We start from the raw sequence: 7592 nt of genomic DNA on the forward strand, positions 1-7592 counted from the left end.
ACTAAACTGACTGTTAGAACTAATTGAGTTCAGAAAGTTTTTTTTTTTTTTTTAAGAACAATAAACACCTTTATTACATGAGCTAAAACAGGAGGGAGGAGGGCTCATTTGCTTTTCTAAGCTTTGATTTTTCCTCAGATAAAACTCCAACTCCTTGCCTTGGTAAAAATGGGAGCTCATAACCCACTTGAATCAAAGTATGAAATATGATATATCAAGAATTATGTAATGTTTTGAACAGCCAACAATAAAAAATTAAAAAAAAAAAAAAAGAAGCTTGCCCTGCTGGAACTGCTTCTCCAGAAGAGTGCTGATTTTAGCATTCTTCTTCCTTTCATCTTATTTCTTCTGAATATTCATTGATCACTTTTTGTTTGAAATTTCTTCCTCCTCAGGAGTCAGCTTGCTCCACTTCTTGCAGCACAGGGGCAGTGCATAGTGGGATTCCTACCACCGTTGGTAGGGTGTGATATCAATAACCACGAAGCAGTTCTTCACCAGGATCTTGGTGTGGACCAGCTCACTACTGGACAACATCAGTGATTCTTGTTTTGCAAGTGTAACACTCAGAGCTCCAGGAGAAGTTCCCCACATCCAGGGTCAAAGCCCAGCACTTCTTGTTGCCTCTTCCCACTGGGAAAGTGTGTATGTGGTGGGGGCAAATCTTAGTGTGGGCAGCATGATGTCCCAATTCATACTTCCTTTTCTTGTGGTAGGGCTTTCTCTTGCCCCCAGTCTTGTGGCACTTGTGCCAGTTGTCCCGAGACATGCCCATCACTCAGTGCCGGCTGGAAAGAGCAAGTTCTGAAAGGTTGAAACATGCAAAATCAATATGAAAAAAAATCAATTGTACTTGTATACACCATAGCAATGAACAATCCAAAAAAAAAAAAACAAACAAGAAAATGTTTCCATTTATAATAGTGTAAAAAAGAGCAAAAAACGCTGGAGAAAGAATAGACTTTTTAACAAATGGTTCTGGGAAAACTGGATACCCATATGTAGAAAAATGAAAACTAGGTCTCTATCTCTCACCCTATGAAAAAGTCAAATTGAAGTGGATCACAGATCTAGGAATTATATCAGAAACACTGCAAATGCTAGAGGAAAATAGGATTAACACTCCATCGTATAAGCACAGGCACAAACTTCCTTAACAAGACCCCTAAAACTCAAGAAATAGTTTTATAGAATCAATAAGTGGGATAGCAACAAATTAAAAAACTTCTTCACAGCAAAGGAGCTTTAAGATATTTTTTGAGAGAGAGAGAATAGTTTAATATTTATTTTTAGTTTTCGGTGGACACAACATCTTTATTTTATTTTTATGTGGTGCGGAGGATCGAACCCAGTGCCCCGCACATGTCAGGCAAGAGTGCTACCGCTTGAGCCACATCCCCAGCCCAAAGAGAGTATATATAATGGGAAAAAATCTTCACTAGTTCCTCTTCAGACAGAAGATTAATATCCAGAATACATAAATAAATCAACAAATTTAAAATCATAAAACAAATAACTGATCAATAATTCGGCAAATAGGGGCTGAGATTGTGGCTCAGTGGTAGAGCACTCGCGTACCATGCATGAGGCCCTGGGTTCGATCCTCAGCACCACATAAATGTAAAGTAAAGATATTGTGTCCACCTAAAACTAAAAAAATAAATATTAAAATAATAATAATAATAATTGGGCAAATGAACTAAACAGACATTTCTCAAAAGAAGAAATGTACATAGCCAACAAATATATGAAAAAATGTTCAACATCCTTAGCAGTCAGAGAAATGCAAATCAGAACTACACTGAGATTACACAGTAGAATAAGGTGAGTGGGGGGAGGAAGGAGCGAATTTGGAGGGCCCAGGAACTGAAATAGAGTAAATTATATTCCATGCATGTATGATTTTGTCAGAATGAACCCAACTATTATGTACAACTCTAATGTACCAATGAAAGCTCAATATAAATCAAAACTACAGTGAGATTTCATCTCACACCAGTTAGAATGGCAATAATAAAAACACAATAACAATAAATGCTGGCAAAGATGTGGGGAGAAACATACACTCCTACATTTTTGATGGGACTGCAAATTGGTATAATCACTTTGGAAAGCTGTATGGAGATTCCTCAGAAGACTAGGAATGGACCTACCACTCAGCCATTTCACTCCTTGTTATTTATCCAGAAGAACTAAAATTGGTACACGTATACCAAAATTTATAGAAGTTCAATTCACAATAGCCAAGTTTTGGAACCAGCCTAGGTGCCCATCAACAGAGGAACAAAGAACATGTGATATATATAAAAAATGGAGTTTACTCAGCTATAAAGAAGAATGAAATTATATTATTTGCTGATAGATGGAGGGAACAGAATAACATCATACTTAGTGAAATAAACCAGACAGAGAAAATCAAAGATTGAATATTTTCTTTTATATGCAGAAGCTCGAGAGAAATAAGGAATTTAGAAAAGTGACTTCATGAAAATAGAGGAAAATACAGTGTAGCAGAGGAAAGAGAGGATGGATGGAAAAGGGAGGAATTGCAGAATGAAATGGACCAAACTGTGCTTTGGGCATGTATGAACATATCACAATGAATTCCACTTCTATGTACAACTATAATGTACCAATTAAAACTTAAATTGATAGAAGGAAGACCAATAGGGTAGGAGAAGGATGGAAGGGAGAAGAAGAGAGAAGAGGGTAGTTCAAAGGATTGAATTGGAGCAAATCCTGTTACATGCATTTATGAATATATCAAAATAAAAAATAAATTAAAAAATTGTATCATAAAAAAGCAAAGTTCTTTTAAAAGGGAAAAATACTTAGAAATAAATTTGGAAAGGAAGACCAAAATTAATATTCTAAAACTATAAAGTATTGCTGAGAAAAGTTAAGGGAAAGCTCAGTAAATTAAAAAAAAAAAAAACATGACTCATGGATCAGAAGACTTAACATTGTTCAGATGACAACACTGATCAAACTGATTTATACTTTGAGAGCAGTTCTTGTCAGAATCCTAGTTGACTTATTTGTAGATATTGCCAAAATGATTATGAAATTCAGGTGGAAATTCAAGACACCCAGGATAGAAACAAATCAATATTTAAAAAGAAGAACAAAGTACAGTTATTCACACTTCATTATTGTAAAATTGTTGCAAGCAGTAGTATTCAAGACAGTGTGGTATTGACATAAGAATATATCAATGGAATAATTGCGTGAACATACTTTATATACAGAGATATGAAAATTGTGCTGTATATGTGTAATAAGAATTGTAATGCATTCCATTGCTGTCGTGTATTTAAAAAAATAAAATCAATTAAAAAAAGAAAAAAAGAGAATTCAAAAATAGACACATGCATCTCTAATCAACTGATTTTTGACAAGGGTGCCAATAATATAAATAGGGGAATAAATAGTCTTTTCAACAAATGGTGCTGGGACATTTGGATAACCACATGTGTAAGAATGAAGTTGGATCCTAACTTCACACCATATACAAGTGATACAAAATGGATGAAAGACCTAAATATAGAAGCTAAAATTTAAAATCATCATAACCTATGATTTGGCAAAGGATAGTTGGATATGACACAAAGAACACAGGCAACAAAGCAAAATTTAGATAAATTGGATTTCATCGAAATTTAAAAGTTTTGGAGCTGTGAATGTAAGTCGGTGTTAGAGTGTGTACTTAGCATGCATAAGGTCCTGTGTTCCATCTCCAGCACTGAAAAACACAAATTTTGTGTGATTCAAAAGACACCATCAAGAAAATGAAAAGACAGTTCAAATAATTGGAGAAAATTACAAATATTATATTTGGTAAGGGATTTGTATCCAGAATATATAAAGAGTATTCAAAACTCAATAACAAGAGAACAACTCAATTTTTAAATGAGCAAAGAATCAGAATAGAATTTTATCAAAGCAAGGTATATAAATGGACAATAAGAGCATGAAAAGTTGCTCAATGTCATTAATCATTAGGGGGATATAAAACAGAACCACAACAAGATATTTATACTCATTAAAATGGCTTGAATCAAAATGGTCAGATTTTAACGAGTGTTGATAAGGATATAGAGAAAGCGTAACCCTCATACACTGGTGGTGGTAATGCAAAATGGTGAAATTACTTTGCAAAACAGGCTGTCAATTCCTCAAACAGATTTCCCATTTGATTCAGCAATTCCACTCATAGGTTTACATTAAAGACATATGAAAACACAAAAAAACTTGTTTATGAATACTTATATCATTATTATCCATAATAGCCAAAAATTAGAGCTAACCCAAACATCTTTCAAATTTGTAATGGATAAATAAAATGGAGCATATTCACACAATGGAATATTATTTGTCCATAAAAATAAATTAAATACTGATGCTTATTACAAATGAATAAGCCATGAATACATTTTGCTAATTGAATTAGCCAGTTAAAACATACTATATATTATACAATTTTATTCATATGAAATATGCAGAAAAAGAAATCTATAGTTGAATGTAGATTAATAAACCAGGCACAGTGGCATATGCATATAATCCCAACAAATCAGGAGTCTGAGGCAGGAAGATTACAAATTTGAGACAAACATCAGTAATATAGAAAGAACTTTGGCAACTTAGCAAGACCCTGATGTATCAATAAAATAAATACATAAAAGGGGCTATGGATGTAGCTCATGGGTTAAGCACTCCTGGTTTCAATCTCTAGTATCAAAAAAATAAGTAAATAAATGAAGATTAGTGGTTGCCTAGGACTGTGGAAGGGGATTGGAGGAAAGAGGATGAAGACTAAATGATATGATATTTTATTTTGAAGTTATAAAAGTATTCTAAAATTGTGGCAATTGTTGCAAAAAATCTCTGAATATGCTAAAAACAACTGGGTTATATATTAGATGAACTTTATGACATATGAATTATATTTTGGTAAATCTATTTAAAAAATAAAGCAGTTGGGAAAATAACTTCTACAATAGGACATATTTGCAAATCATACATTAGGCACAGGACTTGATACATAATATATTAAGAACGGCTGTATCTCACAAATAAAAACATAAACAACTCAAGTGAAAGATGTGCAAAGAATTTGAATAGATGATTCACAAAGGCATCATGAAAACTTACTTAACAAAATTAAACATCAGGTAAGTGAAAAATAATCCCCTCTCTACTCACCCACCAGAAGTTTTTTAAACGGTATTTAAAATACTACTGAAGACATGAAAAAACAGTAACTCTCATATACTGTTGGTAAGAATATGAAATAGTTAAAATTTATTTGACAAAGAGTCTAACATTTTTAAAAATAAACCTAATCATACCCTATGGCCTAAGAGAAATGAAAACATGCCTCACAAAAAGATTCATACATGATCATTCATAATGTCTGTTCATAATAGCTATACCTGGTAATAGAGCATTAACAAGTGAATGAAGACAGTCGCAGTTGTGCACTCCTGTAATCAGAGCCACTCTAGATGCTGAAGCAGGAGGACCACAAGTTTGAGGTCAATCTCAGAAAATTAACAAGACCTTGATTCACAATAAAAAGTATAAAAAGTGTTGGGAAAATAGCTCAGTGGTAAACCATCCCTGAGTTCAAGCCCTAGTACCACAAAAAAACAAATCACTACCAAAACAAAAACAAAAAGCACAAAACACCATGTGAATGGATAAATAAATTGTGGTATATTCATGTCATGGGATACTATTCAGAAATAAAAAATAATAAAATGTGAATCTTATAGACATTATGATGAGTGAAGGAAACCAGACACAAAAGAGTTTAAAATTCACAATTCCATTATATAATATTCTAGAACAGTGTTGCTTCTGAGTGGCAGGCAGGGCAGGCATTGACTAGGAAAGGAGCATTTCTGGGGTGCTTTGAATTCTTATGGCAGATTTTGCTCACAGATACACGGTTTCATCAAAACTTGTGGAATTGTACACTTCAGACTTGTGAATTTCATCCAATTTAAACTTCATCTAAGAAAAAGAGACATGTCAAAATGAACCTCACTATTATGCATGCGTATAACACACTAAGAAAAATTTTAAAATCCAGACATGGATTTTACTTAACAATAAGCATGCTAAAGTGTATATGGGTTAAATGTACTGATGTCTGCAACTTATTGTGTAATTTGTCTAAAATAATACAGATTGATGGATGAATAAACAGATCAATAAATGATAAACAAATACAGCAAAGTTGCAATTTTAGAATGTAGGTGGTGGTTATATTTGCTCACTGTGCATTTTTAAACTTCTGTATGAAAATTTTCACAACATCTCATTTTTGTCCCTCCCCACAGTAAAAATATACTTGCATCTTAAAAATTCTTGGAAAAATTACACCAGAGTGGAGATATGGCTGTGGAATTAGTTACAGCATATTTTCACTTTATTCTTTACATTATTTTGTAATATATAAATCTTTTTCAATAATCATGCATTTCTTTCAAAACCAGGGGGAGAGAAACAAAGCACTTTTATTTTGAGGAAAACCAAACATTCATTCTTCTGACCTTAAAGAAATAAAAGCAAGAATAAGGCAAATCAGGCTAACAGCTCCACAGGTATTGCTCCATAAGGAACACTAGAAACTAGATAAGGGGATTGTGAAATTAATATGTCAATTACATTCACTAAAATATCAACATGCTTGAAAACAATTCTCATAAGAGTTGAAACAAAACCCTTTTCATTTCTATTTTTGTTGTTGCTGTTTCTATGTTGTGCCAGGAAAATAATCCAGGAGCAGTTACCCACTCAGTGACATCCCTAGCCCTTTTTATTTATTAATATTTATTTTGAGATGGGTCTTGCTAAGTTGCTTAGGGTTTAAGTTGCTGAGGCTGGCCTCAAACTTGTGATCCTCATCCCAAAGTGCTGGAATTATAGGCGTGTACCACCAAGTCAGATTCACTTCTACTGTTTTTAATATATACTTCCAGGTATCTGGTAGTCTTCTGTTCCATTTTGTTTTTCCCCTTTAGTCCCAGTTGGCAGTATTTCTGCTGGTATAATCCCAACACTATTCCTGGACTTAGCTGAGATGGCTGAATAGAGTTGAGAGTAATCTCTTATGGAGTGATTGTCCAACCACATTTTTAGTGATGCTTTCTTATTTTCGTTACAATATGGATAGACTAAGAATTTTCCAAATCTGAAAGTTTTGGTTCCTCTTTGCTTAACAGTTGCTTAAATATATCTACTTCCTTCCTTATTTTAACATAAGCAGTAAGAAGAAGCCAAGTCACACCTTCAGTGTTTTGCTTAGAAATCTTGGCTAAATATCCAATTTTATTGCTCATAAATTAAAACCTCCATGACGTGCTAGAACACAATTCAATGGGGACTGGCTATTTAGCTCAGTGGTAGACTGCTCCTGGGTTAAATCTCTAGTACTGGGGCGGGGGGAGGAAGAAACAGAAAAAGGGGAATGGTTGCTAATTCTTTTCTATGAGGTCATCATTACCCTAATGCCAGAATCACATAAAGATATCACAAGAAAATTGTAGGCCAATATAATATCCTTTATGAATATAGGTGCAAAA

At 33.6% G+C, this 7592-nt stretch overlaps 1 pseudogene; it reads right to left on the reverse strand.

Annotated features, from left to right (window-relative positions):
• Positions 1–255: 255 nt before the first annotated feature.
• LOC107155658 lies at positions 256–813 on the reverse strand (annotated as a pseudogene).
• Between the last annotated feature and the right edge of the window lie 6779 nt (positions 814–7592).

Source organism: Marmota marmota, unplaced genomic scaffold, assembly GCF_001458135.2.
Source record: "Marmota marmota marmota unplaced genomic scaffold, marMar, whole genome shotgun sequence".
NCBI classification, from domain to species: Eukaryota; Metazoa; Chordata; class Mammalia; order Rodentia; family Sciuridae; genus Marmota; species Marmota marmota.